Source organism: Rattus rattus, chromosome 18 (genome assembly GCF_011064425.1).
Source record: "Rattus rattus isolate New Zealand chromosome 18, Rrattus_CSIRO_v1, whole genome shotgun sequence".
In the NCBI taxonomy this organism is placed as follows: Eukaryota; Metazoa; Chordata; class Mammalia; order Rodentia; family Muridae; genus Rattus; species Rattus rattus.
The window spans coordinates 8,583,855-8,600,590 of NC_046171.1; the positions used below are offsets into that span (position 1 = coordinate 8,583,855).

Consider the following 16,736-nt stretch of genomic DNA (forward strand, 5'->3'; position numbering starts at 1 on the left):
TTGGCTATAGGACATAGGCTTTGTATCTAATCCTTCAGAAGGTGCTTTAGGTAGGCAGGGTAGGATGGAGAGGCTTCCTCACACAGGGCCCAACAACATTACCTCAGCATTGCCCCCGTTAGTCCTACAAAAGGCAAATCTTTCTCTGACATCGTCAACTATACACAGTGAGAACAAGGATAAAAACATAAAGAGTTAACAATTATTAATTCTTCATTAAGAATTATTATTTATTTGATTAGGAGGAATTAATTTTACTGTTAAGATGTTTAATTAATGGTCAAGATTAAAAATATAAGAATCACACCCATAAAGTCTGGTTCCTTTGTATCTGCCAACCATTGAGAAACTATTATCTGTCCTATGAATCCAAAGTCCTATCTGTCCTGAATCCAAAGTTCTTTGCCTAATTCCCTTTCCATCCTAACTTGAAATTATCCACCTGAAAATAGCTTCCTAGACCAAAATCATTTTCTGAAATCTTAAACAGCTTACAGTTACTGTGAGACTGTAGCTATCCAGTCTTCCTCCCCATCAGTGACCTGAGAAGGATAAATGTTCCCTGAGAAAACGGGAAGTGCAGAGCAAGCAGCTTCAAAAGCTGCAGAAATGGCAGAGATTGCTGGCTGCCTGGACAGTCACCCAAGATTCTCCTGCAGTGCTGAGGCGTCCAGCTTCAGGCTGCTGGCCCAGTGTATGGTGGACATCTTTGTGGAGCAGGAATATTGAAGGACTCCCCGACTTGTCTTGGTAAAGCTCACAGTCATCTTCCTCTGTGTTCTGCTTGTCCCCTGTTAGGACAGCATGCAGTCTGCAGGTGAAACTTGGGCAGGTTTTGGCTGGTACCCAGCTCTGCATTGGGTTTGTTTTGCTCTGCCTTGCTATTCTTAGTTAAGGACGAGCGTGGATTGGTCAGCCTCACATAGTTGTGCTGAGATCCACATGTGGTAACACTGCAGCCATGGAGAGGAACTCTACAAAGAACTGCTTGTGAGGTTCCTGCAGCTTCTTGGTTGGTGAGCCTTGCGGTTTCTTCAGGATTGAATGAACTACAGCTACTGGTTCAGGCATGGTGTCTGCCTGCAGAGAGGACTGGATTGTGGCTGCTGGTTCTTGTGTGGGGTCTGCTGGCTGGGAACACTGGACTGCAGCTGTTGATTCGTATGTGGTGTTTGCTACAGGACTGAACCACTGACAAAGGAGATTGAGCTCACCCCAAAGAACTATTGTTAAACAAGTCCACATCCTCCATATGCTAATAACTTTTCTCTTTCACTACCTCTTCAGGGTGGTGCACAAAAGGGAGGCTGAATATCATTAATTAAAGGAGGCTAGAAAAAATGTTTGCCTACATACCCTGTTTTTCTTTTTTCATCCCTTCTCCCGCTCCAACCCTGACAATGGATAGTAGAGAATGAAGGACAGAAGAAAGAAAAGAAAATCTTCTTCCTTTGTTTCCTCCCTGACCAGGACCTTTAAGAACTGGTGACCACCCAGACTTTCCCAATGACAAACATTCTACACCCACTCAACAACCAAACAGCTACCACCCCAACTTTTGGGACTGAGGGCTTAGTGTTCTTAAAATTGTTTCCCACTTTCTGGGAATGATGGTATCCTTCAGGGACCCTAAGGTAACTAGGACAATGGACAAGTCCTAGGAAAGCTAGCTGTCACATTCGCTGTCTGGTGTCTACAAGATGGGAAAGTGCAGGGCTTCACTGAAGTCCTGGACAGAGCATTCTCTGGGGCTGGAAGATTTTAACTAGAAGCTTTGAAGATTTTCTGGATGCGTATTTTTGAGGAGCCAGCCATTGAGGCAGTTTGAGGTTGGATCATCTGGACGTTTTGTCTGGTCTCCTTTGGTGTCTGGTCCTTTCCCTGTAAACACACTAACGTTTATAGGTAACATCCATTTCTGCATTAACACATGCATGGAGTGTAAAGTGTACACAGTTCAGTTCAAGATGATTCTGTTCTATGTGCGAGAAGGAAAGGCATCAGACTCTATACGTCTGTGTGCGCTCTATGCCCAAGCTGCAGTGTAAGTATCCAGCCATGCCATGGGAAAGGGTGACTTGAGAACCATGCAGGATTTGTGGCCACCGAGATTCACTGGCTATGCATAGCGACACCTGTCTGCAGACATTCATGTCTCAGTCACTTTCATGGACGTTTCCACATAGAGGGAAGAGAATTCATGTTTTGTTTTGTTGGTTTTGTTCTATTTGTTTTCTTCCTTCATTTTTGCAACCAAGATTTTCAGGGGGTCTCCTCTGGTCAAATGTAATATTTATTAATTTTGAGGGAAGTTAATAGCTTTTCTTCTCTTGTTGAAAGAAAGACAAAACATCTCCCCTGAGCATAGCCTTCTCCTTCCATTCTTAGGTTCCTTTTCTCTCTCTGTCTCTGTCTCTGTCTCTGTCTCTGTCTCTCTCTCTCTCTCTCTCTCTCACACACACACACACACACACACACACACACACACACACACACAAACACACACATACAGGCATGGGCACGCTAAAAAGAATGTTTTTGCCTCACTCATTAAAGTTAAAAAATGCTGAAGGTCCTGCTGGGTATACATGTCTGTATTGCAGTGCTGGGGGCTGGGAGGCAGGAAACTTTGAGGCCAGCCTGGATTACCAGACACAGTTTTTTGTTTTGTTTTGTTTTGTTTTAAAGTCATTGTTCGGTTTTGAGCCAAGATCTTCTTCCTATGTAGATCTAGCTATCCTGGAATCCACTCTGTAGACCAGGCTAGTCTTGAACTCCCAGAGATCTTCCTGCCTCTGCCTCCCAAGTGCTGAGATTGAAAGATGTATGTGTGCCACCATGCCCAGCACAATTAAAACATTTAATCATTAGGGGGGTGGGGAATGGATAGTGGGCTCAGGGCTCAAGAGCACTGGCTGTTCTTCCTGAGGACCCAGATTCAATTACCAGCAACCACTTGGCGACTAACAACTGTCTGTAACTCCAGTTCAGGGTATCTGACACCCTCACACAGACCTACATGCAAGCAAAACACTGTACCAGATGAAACACAAAACTAAACAAGTCTGAAAGAAAGAAAGAAAAAAAGAAAGGAAGGAAGAAAGGAAGAAAACCAGATTGAGGGCAGCTGTCTGGCAATTCTCAAGTGAAGATGCTTTCTACCTTTTTTTAAAATTAATTATTTATTTATTTATTTATTAAGATGTATTCTTTTATTATATATAAGTACACTGTAGCTGTCTTCAGATACACCAGAAGAGGTCATTGGATCTCTTTACAGATGGTTGTGAGCCACCATGTGGTTGCTGGGAATTGAACTCAGGACCTCTGGAAGAGCAGTCGGGTGCTCTTGACCGCTGAGCCATCTCTCTAGCCCCTCCTACCATTTTTAAAAAAAGATTAATTTATTTATTATATATGAGTACACTGTAGCTGTCTTCAGACACACCAGAAGAGGGCAACAGATCTCATAGGAGATAACGTTGGATTTGAAAACGAGCCTTGATCGCGCATACAAATCGGGCCAGCCTAGGCTACAGGTAAGATCCTTTTCTCAGAACCCCTTCCTCTGCAAATGAAAAGAAAACAAACACGTGAGCTGGAGAGAAGGTTAAGAGCATGATGCTCTCTGGATGTCTTGGTTTGAGTCTCAAGCTTCTTCACTCCCCATTCTAGGGATCCCGTTCTCTCTTCTGGCTTCCCAGGGGCACCAGACGCATATGTGAAGGCAAAACATCCATACTGCAATGTAACAAGAAAATTTCAAAAAAGCATAATTTTCACGATAAATTCAGTTTAGCATAGAACAATCGGGCAACCTTTAAGCGAGGAGGAGTCTGGGTGGCTTCCGCGAGCTCAGCGCGCCCCCTAGCGTCGTCTGGGCTCCACACCATAGTTAGAAAATGACGACGGTACTTGCGTAAAGCCTAGATCTCTTTGAAGACAATGAGCAAATTTTCAGCGTTACTCTGCCACCTTCTGGTAGCCCTGTAATTTGCTCATGCCGTCAACTACACCACAAACCCCTGAGGGTGAGAGGGTCCCAGGCCCCTCTGGTTACATCTTATCCTGACAACAGCAACAGTACTAGGCCAAGCAGAAGGCCCCAGTCCGTGGTGTTGTCAGCGTCTAATCATGCTGTCTGGTTCTTTTTTGGGCAACCAAGAACACTGGCAATTTCCTGTGTGTTGTTGTTGGGGCTACTCTGCCTGACAGCTCAACGGGGAAATTGAACCCCGGAACTGGGTACCATTTAGAACCTCTGGTTTGGGAAATAGCCTTTTAAAGACAACATCACACATAGTAACCGTGGTTGTCCTGAGTTTGCTATAAAATGCACATGGCTGGCCTCGAACTCACAGAGATCTGCTTGCCTCTGCCTGCTGAGTGGGTAATTCTTCTTTTGAGAGATTTCTGTTCAGTGCCACGGCTCACCCGTTTGACTGGTTGAGTTTTGAGTTCATGTGCATTCTGGGTATTAAGCTCTGTAAAGGTGTAGAACTTTGCAGATTTTCCTCTATTCCATAGTTCCCCCACCCCGCCCCCCTTTGCTCTGCTAACTTCCCAGAAGTCTTTAAATTCTGCAAGGTCCCTTTGTTGACTGGTGACTTATTTGCAAGGTGACTAGAGTCCTATTTAAGTGCTTTCCCTGACTCTGTCTTTTTGTTTGTTTTGTTTTTGTCTTTCTGCTTTTGTTTTGAGATGGACTCTGTAGTCCTGAGTGTCCACTTCTGACTGTCCTGGAACTCCATGTAGATCAGGCTGGCCTCACCCTCACGGAGATCCCCCTGCCTCTGTCTTTATTTTAAAAGTGTTTTTTCTCTTCTTTTCCATTTATCATTTAGAGTTTTGTTTGGTTCGCCTGCTTTTCATTTTTTCATGCTGGGTTTCTCTGTGTAACCCTGGTGGCCCTGGAGATCACAGTCTCTGCCTTCCAAGTGCTGGGATCGAAGTGTGTGTCACCGCAGGCTGGGTTTGGGGGTTGACATGTGGGGCTGGTCACATTTGTACACAGAGTGAGAGAGGGAGACCTGGGTTTTCATTCATCTGTATGAAAGCATATTAAGAGCCCCACATTTTCTTTTCTCAACATCTAGTCTGGCACTTTTGTCAAAGATCAGGTGGCTGTGAGGTGGAAGGTTGTTTAGATCAGTGGCTCTCACCCTTCTGGTGGCTGTGACCCTTTAATACAGTTCCTCATGTTGCGGTGACCCCAACCCAAAAATTGTTTCGTTGCTATTTCTTTTTATTTTTAAGATTAATTTTTTTAAAGTACACTGCTGCTGTCTTCAGATGCACCAGAAGGGGGCATCAGATCCCATTAGAGATGACTGTGAACCACCATGTGGTTGCTCAGGTCGAACTCAGGACCTCTGGAAGAGCTGTCAGTGTTCTTAAACTGAGCCACCTCTCCAGCCCCTTTTTTTTTTTAAATATATTTATTTATTAACTTTTTATGTATTTATTAACTAATCTATATGTATGTACACCCCATGCCAGAAAGGGCATCAGATCCCAGTACAGATGGTTGTGAGCCACCATGTGCCTCCTGGGATTTGAACTCAATTTCTGGGAGAGCAGCCAGTGCTCATAACCACACTCTTTGTATTTTCTTATGAATTGTAACTTTTTATTCCCTATATTCATAGAAAACAGTACCCGACATTTTGATTGATTACTCTAGATCTGTACATTGCTTTTTGGTAGGATGGTCATCTTTTCTTTTCTTTTTAATTTTATTTTTTATATGCGTGAGTACACTTCAGACACACCAGAAGAGGGCATCGGATCCCATTAGAGATGGTTGTGAGCCACCATGTAGTTGCTGGGATTTGAACTCAGGACCTCTGGAAGAGCAGTTAATGAGTGCTCTTAACCACTGAGCCATTTCTCCAGGCCACCTTCCAACTTGCTGTTCTCCCATATGGCATTTTGTTGGCCCACCTGAGCCTCATGGGCTTCTTGTCCCTCCTAGAAAAGAATGTTTAAATTAGAAGAATTTTCTCTAGGACAGTTGGATACTTATAAATTCTCCAGGCGTCATGGTATAGACAGACCCTAACTGCTCCAGGTACCTGTTTCCTTATTCTTCTCAGAGCACACAGACATGCTCCTGCCTCAGCACATCATTGCAGGATCCATGGTCTAGAAGGAACTTTGTTCAGCACCCTTGGGAAAAAGATTTCTTTATTTAATTTATATGGTTACCTTGTCACTGTCTTCAGACACACACAGAAGAAGGCATCGATGGATCCCATTACAGATGGTTGTGAGCCACCATGTGGTTGCTGGGATTTGAACTCAGGACCTCTGGAAGAGCAGTTAGTGAGTGCTCTTAACCACTGAGCCATCTCTCTCAGCCCAAGGGAAAGAGTTCCTATAATCTTCAAAGCTTTCCTCAAGGTCACCCTCTGGCGCCACACTGAATACCTATTCAACAGCTCTCTTAGGGCTGAGGCCCCTTCTGCTCCCTGGGGAGAACCAAGTGCAGTTTCCAGCACCACATCAGGGCATCTGACTTCCCTCTTTTTTTGACCTCCAGGACCCCCTGCACTCCCTCCTGACCACACCCCAATGGGTGCACACATCCACGGGGTAGACTCAGTAGAAATCTCCCCCATGGGCTAGGGCAGTTGACCTTTGTTCAGGGGTATGGCCTTAACGGGGAGGAAATGCACGTTCCTGGGGAAGCTTGTGAGAGTAAAAAGTCCCAGCAGCTTCCATTTTGCTCCCTCTGTTCCCTGTTCCATTAGGGATGTGAGCTCTCAGCTTCCTGCTCCAACCACCATGCCTGTGGTTTGTTGCAACACTTACCTGCCATGAGGCACTCTTCTCTGTTGGAGTGTAGCCCCATCCTCATCTTCAATGAGTTGCCTTGGTCAGAGGTTGTACCACAGCAACCTAAAAGTAATTAATATACACAAATAATTTTTAAAAGATATGTTTATTTATTATAGATAATAAGTACACTGTAGCTGTCTTCAGACACACCAGAAGAGGGCATCAATCCCATCACAGATGATTTGGAGCCACCGATGTAGTTTGGGATTTGAATTCATGGCCTCTGGAAGAGCAGTCAGTACTCATAACCACTGAGCCATCGCTCCAGCCCTCCACTTGCCTTTTGAAGTGGAAATTTCTGGCATCTTTGGAGACTCAGTTAGGTTATATGATGTCTTTCTGAGGCAGACACAGGTGAGAGAATATTTTGCTGAAGCAGACACGTGATATTTTGAGAGAATAAATGTGACTCTACAGGCAAAGCTCTGGCATTGGTTCCCCTTTGCATTGCCTTGCTGATTGTGGGATGATGTCATCATGCAGGTGTAGGCGGGTACAAAATAGAACGAGGCCTGTCATTGGACGAGAAGGATGGATGGGTGGGAGAAAAGTTTGAGGGAAGAGGAGGAGACTGGAATGGGAAGAGAGAAACTGCAGAGAGAACATGGAGGCTGGCATTCCACTCTATGTATTTACAGGTTGTTATGAATGTTCTTAAGGGATGGATGTGTACTGGTCTTTGTATGTTTAGGTGGGCAATTATATCTTATCAATTGGATCAGAGGTTATTGTTGTGTGTTCTTTCATGTAGCGATTTAAGTTTAAGAGAGTATGTGGCAGCTAGAGACACTGGGCCGCCACGGAATTGGGATGTGTGTTTCTGGCAAGAGATCTACCAGCTATCTTGGGGCACTGCGGTGCCGGATCTAGCGGGTGTAAAAGACAGCATTTGAGTTTTTATAATTTTACAACAACAGCTGATCTTTGCTTGTTGTGACTTTGTAGAGAGAAAATGCACCAAAGAACTTCTTGTGGTATACAGGGGATTCTTGCCTTCCATTGACTTGTGCCAATTGGGCGGAGCCTCGTGGTTTCTTCTGGATTGAGGTGCTACTGCTGCTCCCAGTGTGGTATTTGTTGAGTACACTGGACTGTGGCTGCTGATTTCTGTTTAGTAGTTTGCTAGTGGACCTGACTGCTGATATCCTGACAATAAAGATTGGAATTACTCCAAGGAACTATTTCTAAACAAATCCATGTCCCACTTCACCCTATTAGCCTTTCTTTTCCACTACCTCTGGTGGGTTGTGGGCTAGAAGGGAGGTTGAAGTGTTAAAGAAACCATATTAAAGAATTTTTTAAAAATACAAGCCTCCAGACCCTGAAGTCAGAGACCTGGCTATAAACACACACACACACACACACACACACACACACACACACACAAAATCTTTTTTTTTTTAATTTATTTATTTATTTTATCTGGTACACTATAGCCATTCACAGACACACCAGAAGAGGGCGTTGGATCTCATTACAGATGGTTGTGAGCCACCATGTGGTTGCTGGGGAATTGAACTCAGGACCTCTGGAAGGCAGCCAGTGCTCTGCAACCTCTGAGCCATCTCTCCAGCCCCACTTTAAAAATCTTAAACAATCTTAAATAATAATAACTCAAAGAGTGGTGGATGTGCAACTTTTTTAATCCCAGCAGAGGCAGAGGCAGAGGTAGCATGATCTATGTTTGAGGCCAGCCTGGTCTACATAGTAAGTTCCAGGACAGTCAGGGCTACTACATCCCGAAACCCTGTCTAAAAAACCAAAAAAAATTAAAAAACCAATAGCTCTCTGCCCTGCTCCACTCACACCGCACTCTGGTCGCCTTGCCTTTTGCCCCTCCAGCTCGGACACAACCCTGTTCTGTTATTCCCATTGTATCACATGCATCTTTCCCACTACAGTGCTTGCTCCAGGAAACCAACAACGTATTCTTCCTACTGTATCTTAGAAACAGGACTTAGATCTCAAATCTGGAATAGACACTGTGGGCTGATGACAATGGACCAGTTAATTGGCACCTGATTGAGGAATTACATTCCTCCAGGCCAGACAGAGACAGTGACAGCAGACCAAGGAGAGCATCCATCCATGGTGAGCTCGGTGAACTCTGGGCAACCTGGTTACTCACGGGAGCCTGTGTGAGTCGGGAGATAATCACTGAACAGCCCTGCCCAGTGTGAGTATCCACTCACAACAGCTACAACACTGTAAGCCTCTGCGTGGCTCCCAGCAGCTCCACTCAAGATTCCCCCCTACACCTCCAGGAAGTGCTACTGATTCAACCCTGACAGGAACCTGCTACATTGTGTAAGCTCAGTGAATGTGTAACTTCTTGTGTTTCCTGGGCTCATCAGCCTCCTCCCGACTACAGCAGGGAATGGTTCAGTCCAGAGGAGAAGCTCACGCAGTCACCTCCAGCTTCTGCAGAGGCTCCGATTATTAATACAACCTCCAGCCAAAGGCTGTGAATGCAGCTCCCTGTCCCCTCACACTGAGGTCAGCATCACCTGAGCTTTCCGCTCAGCAGAGCCCTCCCTTCGTCCCCACCTGCCTTTTTGTTTTTGACTTATGACCTATTTGGTTTTTTTTTATCTATTAATACAAAATTTATTGTGTATGAGTGTTTGTCTGCTGGGTCTGGGGAAGTCGTCATCCTTCACAAGATGAAGTTGGCTGCATCATGACAGAGATTATCACCAAGGTGGTATTCACACATCCCAGTTAAGGCTCCTGGAACTCTTGACTGGAAATCACAAAGCTAGAAGAGAATCCTTCAAGGGTCAGAACCCAGAACAAAGGAATTTCCATCTCACAAATTCCCATATGTAGTTTTGAAAAGATTTATTAATCTTGTCTATGAATTTTTCTGTATTTATTTGTACCATGCATGAGCCTGATCTCCACAGGGCACTGGATGCTCTTGGGCAGGAGTTATGGATGGGCTGTGAGCAACCATGTGTGCTTTTGGGATCAGACATCATCTGCATTAGCACCAAGTGCTCTCAACCCCTGGGCTATCTCAATTCCTGGACCAGTTTCTAAATAAACATAAATCTAAAGTAGACTCATCCCATCAACCCTGAATCTTCTCTGAGGCAGCACTGGGATCCCCAGAGGCAGGGAAGGACAGGGCATGGGCACAGCACAGATCCAACTTGGGGCCAGATCTGAGATGAGCCTGTAGATCCCTCCTCTGTGTGGATCCTGCAATCGGGGTTGGCTGGGGAAAGATGGGAAGATGGGGAGAACCTGAGCGGAGGGCCCTGGAAGGAGGCAGGAGCTCAGGAGAGCTTTGGATTCATCTGTGTAGCTCATAGTATCCCGAGAGCAAGGCCCTTGTAAGTCTGGTGGGACAAGAGTGGAAAAACACCTCCTACTCCTGTCACACTTGGCATCCATGGGGGGAGAGCAAGACAGGAAGCACCCACAGGAAAAGAATAGGGCCCAGTCCTCCACACAAAAAGAAAAACACAGGAAATAAACACAGAAGACAAAGCCGCAGTTAGGACAGCAGCCTGGGGCTGCTCATCATCTGGGGACAGGACAAGGACCAGCCATCTGTGACCCTCTGATCCAGACGTATTGCTTCATAATGATGAAAGAATAGAGTACAGAGTGACACAGCCAAAGGGGTGACCCCCAAAGATGACAGCACACTGGTTCTACCTGGGCACAGTCCTGTCCACACTCAGCTCACAGCCCCACCCTGTCCCACAGACACACAGCCTAGTGACACAGATTCTGGAAGGTTCTCCACCTGCCATTTATTTAAAAGAAAACAAAACAAAAACAAAAAAACAACCTCTAAGTATTCTCAATCCAGTAATTTAAAAAGCCATCAACACTTGTGTCAAGGATGTGAACAGTCAAGTTCACACTCAGATTCTTATTCTCAGTGTAGAAGTGAGGAGTTGCAGTTCAAAACAGCACTGAGTGATAGGTTGCAGATGTCTCCAGCCCCCAACCCCAGGCTGGACCAGCAAGGTTGAATGTGGAAGGGAAAGCGAGCAGTGTAGGGACAGGGTCCAGGTGTGTAGGGCAGGCTGGGCTCCACAGTTCTTCACACTGAAGCCATAGAATCACAGGGAACATCAGACACTGGTGTCTGAGGGCTCTGGATGTCACAGGAGAGACCTGAACACATCGTCTGTCACTCAATCCACTTCAGGCAGCTGTCTTCATGCTAGAGAACGAGAGTCACAAACCATCACTGTGAGGACAACAGCCCAACAACCCTCCCCTCACAGGGGATTCTGGGAGTCCCTGAAACCCAATCATGTCCACATTGTCCCTCCCCAGTCAGACCCCAGAGTCACCTTTACAATCTGGGAGGGACACATCAGAGCTCTCGGAGCTGTCCCTGTCTAGGGTAAAAGAAAATATGTATATGTATAATCTATACACGTTTATGTTTCCGTATATGTACATAAACGTATGTATGGATTCATATCATGGTACAACTGAGGCCTCCAGAAGATTTCTCTGGAGGAGCTACTATGGATTCCCAGAGCTCCCCACATCTCCAGCTTCACTCCAATACCCTCAGGGACACTCCTGCCCCCCACACTAACCTGGAGCAGGGGCGTAGTCTCCTTTCCCACCTGTGAGAAGAAAAGCTGTGAGAGTTCAAGGAAGACATTGACAGGAGGAAGTTTCCAGAACTGACAGAGGACCCAGTTGGAGACAGCAGCAATGCTGGGTGTGGCCGTGTTTCCCATTAATGAGCAGAGCTCTCTTCTAAAGGAAGCTGAGGGGAAACAGACCCTGACCTTTCCTAACTGTGTTTCTCTTCCTCACAACAGCCAACACAGCTCCAATGATCGCAGCTCCAATGATGGCCACAGCAGAGACAGCTCCAAGGGCAACATAAATGACATTGAATTCCATGTTGGAGTCAGTGGATGAAGGAGGCTCTGGGAAGAACAGGTACAGGAAATGAAGGTGGAGGTCATGACCCCAGACCTCAGCCCTGACCAGATCAGGGTCTGCAGAAGGCTCCAGCTTTTCCTGACCCCAGCTCTAAACCCACACCCTCCTTACCCCATCTCAGGGTGAGAGGCTCAGGCAGCCCCTCATGCTCCACACGGCATGTGTAATTCTGCTCCTTCCCAAGAGGCACCACCACAGATGCCCACTTCTGGAAGGTTCCATCCCCTGCAGGCCTGGTCTCCACAAGCTCCATATCTCGGGTCAGATCCTCCCCATTCAACCAAGCAGGTCAGGGTGATGTCAGCAGGGGAAGCCCAGGCCCAGCACCTCAGGGGTGACATCACCTTCAGGTCTGGGGTGAAGGGTCACATGTGCCTTTGGGGGATCTGTGTGGAGATTTAGAAATCTACACAGTTAACAAGACAAACTAGAGACTACACAGGACACAGTTAAATCAAGGATGACACTGAACTGTGTGTGTCAACCTTCAACTGTATACTAGTGAGCTGCAGGAGAGCTGGTCCCTCAGCACAGGCTGCACACTTTCCTGAGACTCAGAGCTAGAGGAATCACATGAGCCCAGTGAACATGGCTGTCCTTATGTGATATAGCATGGGGTGGGTGGTGTAGAAACGGAAGAGGGAATGAAGTAATTGATTTAATATGTGTTTGCAGACAAACACTGCCTGGAAGCTAAATAATGCTTTCAAAAAAAAAAGAAAGAAAGAAAGAAAAGAAAAAAAGAAAGAAAGAAAGAAAAAAGAAATCCCACAATTTATATTTCTCCAGGGTACCCCACAAGGGCTCATGGGACCATTCTCCACGGTAGAAATAGAGAGAAATGGGGTGTGGAAGAGGTGCAAACCCCGCATTCAGAGATGGATCTGTGAGAATGTATTCTTTGGAAAGTTGTAGAAACTGGGGGAACCAGCCTAGTGTAGTAGAGTCCATGTCTCCTATGAGGTAAAGGAGAGTTCCACTCCTGAGGTGCAAGGGCTGACACACTCAGCAGGACAGGAGTCAGTGTCCTCAGAGAGTGGGTGTGGGCAGAGGACCTGGCCTGGGAGAGGCCGTGGCTGACAACAGGGAGTCCCTGCTGTGAAGTGGGGAAACTCTCTCCTTCCCTCCTGAGAGGGGCTCATAACTCTCCAGGGAGAAGGCTGGGCCCTGGCAGAGGCAGTGCAGTCACTGTGATGAGGGATCAGGAGACCCAGGGACACTGTCTCCCCTCTGAGACAGGGGCATCGCCCTTCTTAGGGTTTCTTCTTCCCCAGGACTGAGCCCCAGCCCGAAGGCAGGGAGACGGGAAGCCCCCCGACCCCGCACCTGAGCGCAGCAGCGTCTCCTTCCCGAGTTCCAGGTATCTGCGGAGCGACTCCACACACTCTCCTTCCAGATTGGCCCTGCGTTTCTCTGCATAACGAGCCCGCTCCCACTTGTTTCGGGTCATCTGCGCCGCCACGTCCGGCGCCGCCCACGTTTTCAGGTCTTCGTTCAGGGCGATGTAATCGCGGCCGTCGTAGGCGAACTGATCATACCCGCGGAGGAGGCTCCCGTCCGACCCCACGTCACAGCCAAACATCAACTGGAGTGTGTGAGAGTCTGGGGGACCCGGCGGTCAGACTCCGCCCCTCCTATTCCCGCCCACCTGCTTGCCCCACCCCTGCTCCCGCCCACCTGCGCTCCCGCCCACCCCTGGACTCCTCAAAACGGAAACCGAAACACGCCCTGGTCGGTTCTGCTCCCGAACCCTCAGATTTGGGGTCCCGGACCTCTCCGACCTCTGTGGGGACGCTGAGGGGTCGTGACCTCAGGCCCGGGGTCACTCACCGTCCTCGCTCTGGTTGTAGTAGCCAAGCAGGGTCCTCAGGTTCACTCGAAAAGTCTGCTCCTTTTCCTTGGCTCCCTGCGTCTCCCGCTCCCAATACTCCGGCCCCTGCCGCTCCATCCACCGGGCCCGCGGCTCGTATCTCGGATTCTCCGCGTCGCTGTCGAAGCGCACGAACTCCGTGTCGTCCACATAGCCGACTTCCATGAACCGGGGCTCCCCGAGGCCGGGCCGGGACACGGCGGTTTTGAAATACCGCAGCGAGTGTGAGCCTGGGGGCGGCGCGCGGATGAGATCCTTACCTCCTCCCGGGACTCCGGGCGGGTGTGGGGGCCGGGCGGGGAGCAGGGCGTGGGGCTCCGGACTCGGGTGGAGAAGCGGCGGAGGGTCTGGTTTGCGACGCGGGGACTTGGCTTCCCCGGTGCCGCCCCCGCCCCTCCCTGCAGAGGCCGTTTCCCTCCCGACCTGGCACTCACCCGCGCGGGTCTGGGTCCGGGCTAAGGCGGCCTCCAGCAGCAGGAGCAGCAAGGGCGGCGCAGTCACCCCCATCGGAGATCCGGGACCCGTGTGAGACAGCCTGCAGGGACTTTACAACCAACCCAAGATCGCGCTACCCAGTGGGAGGTCAAAGCGAATCAGATCCTAGGAGCTGTAAAGAGGGTTGTGGCTCCAGGGCAAGAGAAGGGCAGGGCTGTGCTGCAGGAGAACTCAGGGAGCAGAGTAGGGTCCTTGTGCACCTCTGTGTTAGCTAGGGTTTCCGTTGCTGTGATAAGACCCCATGACCAAAAGCAACTTGAGGAAGAAAGGATTTATTGCAGTTTCCACTTCCACATCACAGTCCATCATTGAAGAGATTCAGGGCAGGATCTTGAGGCAGGACTCTAGAGGTAGGAGCTGAAGCAGAGACCATGAGAACCATTGCTAACTACATCGTTCCTCATGGCAGCTCAACCTGTTTTCTTCTACAATCCACGACCACCAGCCAGGATTACCTCCAGTGGGCTGAGCCCTTCCATATTCATCGTTAATAATAATTTTCAAAATGCCTCATAGACTTTCCTAAAGGCGTCCCTGGATGGATGCATTCTCTCTACTCAGGATCCTCTTCCCAAATCTGTCTTGGTTTGTGTCAAGTTGACAAAATGCAAACAGCATGGCTTCCTGGTGCAGGGTCGCCCAGTGAGAGCTGAGGGAGGAGAATGTGGATGAGCTCCTCCCCCTGACCTACCCTCTGGATGGAGGACCCATGGTAAAAAACAGTTGGAATGCAAAGAAGGGGTGGGTTCCCACCTCATCCCTGCCCCTCAGTCCTGAGGACTTGTCTGTCCCCTGCCTGTTGGATGCTGCTGCTGATATAATCACAGGAGAGACTGATAAAGTCAAGCAAGTGGGGGGAGGGGGGAGAAATGGGGACATTTTCTTCCTTCAGAGCAGGCTAATCTGATTGTGGAGGGACTGAGGAGAGGTAGGTAGGTTAGGCATACATGCATACATATGTACATACATACATGCATGCATATATATGTACAACATGCATACATGCATGCATGCATACATACATATAAACATGCCACAACATCAGACACACGCACAGAAAGACAAACACACAGACAGACAGACAGTATTAAAAGAGGAATGAGAAGAAGCACCCTTCCACTCTTTGGATGTTTACAATTTCCGTCTTTGCTCAGACTTCATGCTGCTTCAGGTCCTGCTCCACCAGACACCTGCCCAGCTGGGCAAACAATCAGGGTGACCCTGGGAGGCTTCTTAGAGTTCTTGCATGGATCAGAGGGCTAAGGGATGTTGCAAAGATCACAGCACAGAACAGGCTTCATGTGAGAGATTTATTGGGGGTGGGCAGTGGGTTGAAGAGAAAAAGAGCTGTCTGCGAAGACCTGGGCAGGATAAGGGTGCACTACTTGTGACCACAGTGGAAATGTGTCACATTTGGTGGCTGGTGATGATGTGGCCTCTGGCACTGAGGGTCTGAGAGCAGGCTGGTTCTGGAAGGTGGGTGGTTGTTGGTTACAGACATCCCTTCCTCTTATTTACCTGTACAGTGAGAAAATAGGAAGGGGTGATCCATGAGGCCTCACAGGGTCATCATACTCTTTAGACTGCCTCCTGCTCTCTGAGGTGCAGCAACATCTTTGAGGACCCAAGAAAGCTGGGAAGCTGGGGAGGTTCAAAAACAGCAGACTGTCCCCTCACTGTCCAGGCTCTGCAGGGCCATCTGCAATTGACGAATGCAGATTTGTCTTTATGTTGAACCATCATGGGGCAGGTGCTTTGAAGCTGTGTGGCACCGGGATTTTGAGGAAACACCTGGAGCTAGCATTTCCCTGAAGCACATCTGTATAGATAAGGATCAGAAGGTAAAGGTAAGGAGATTAGAAGAAATTTGTCCCTTAGGTGATCCTTTGAAACTTTTAGGCTCATTAGTTGGGGGTGGGGTATCCCAAAACCTCAGAGAGGAGGAGGAAACCCCACCCTTGGGAATAAACTGAATAGGCAGGAGATGAAGCAGGATGTTGATAGACAGTACTTATCTGGAATCCATTTGATCCGTGAGAGGTGGATTCTTCGAAGCTTAGAAGAATTTTTTATGTTTACAAAATGAGATAAGTTTTTGACATGCTAACATACCACTGTGTAATCTGTCCTGAACGTCACATTGTAGAAAAGGCAACATACTCACGCCTTTGAGTTGTAGTAAAAGCATGGGGACCCCAAAATGACTTGGAGTTAAAAGCATGAGCACTGGGGGTTGGGGATTTAGCTCAGTGGTAGAGCGCTTGCCTAGCAAGTGCAAGGCCCTGGGTTCTGTCCCCAGCTCCAAAAAAAAAAAGAAAAAGAAAAAAAAAAAAAAGCGTGAGACCTCTTTCCTCTCTCCAGAACACTTGGTGTGTACAGATTGGACAGGCATTTTTTAGCTCGGTAAGAAGCACTTTTAAGTCTGTACTTAGAAGTATAGCATACCATAGGAAATTCATCATCTTGAGCTTGTGACTGTAATAGCAATTGCAGTTTATCATAGTTAGATCAATAACTCATCCGAGCTCCACTGATGAATTTTAAACTCTGAGCTTTCTAGGCCTAAATATAACAATAGCATAAAAAACGAAGAAATATGAAA

At 47.7% G+C, this 16,736-nt stretch overlaps 1 protein-coding gene and 1 pseudogene across 1 annotated transcript in view; both read right to left on the reverse strand.

Annotated features, from left to right (window-relative positions):
* LOC116887410 (RT1 class I histocompatibility antigen, AA alpha chain-like) overlaps window positions 1-16,736 on the reverse strand; it is a 76,032-nt gene that overhangs the window by 11,118 nt on the left and 48,178 nt on the right. The gene's annotated exons all lie outside the window — the stretch shown is intronic.
* Window positions 11,804-14,178, reverse strand: LOC116887445 (annotated as a pseudogene).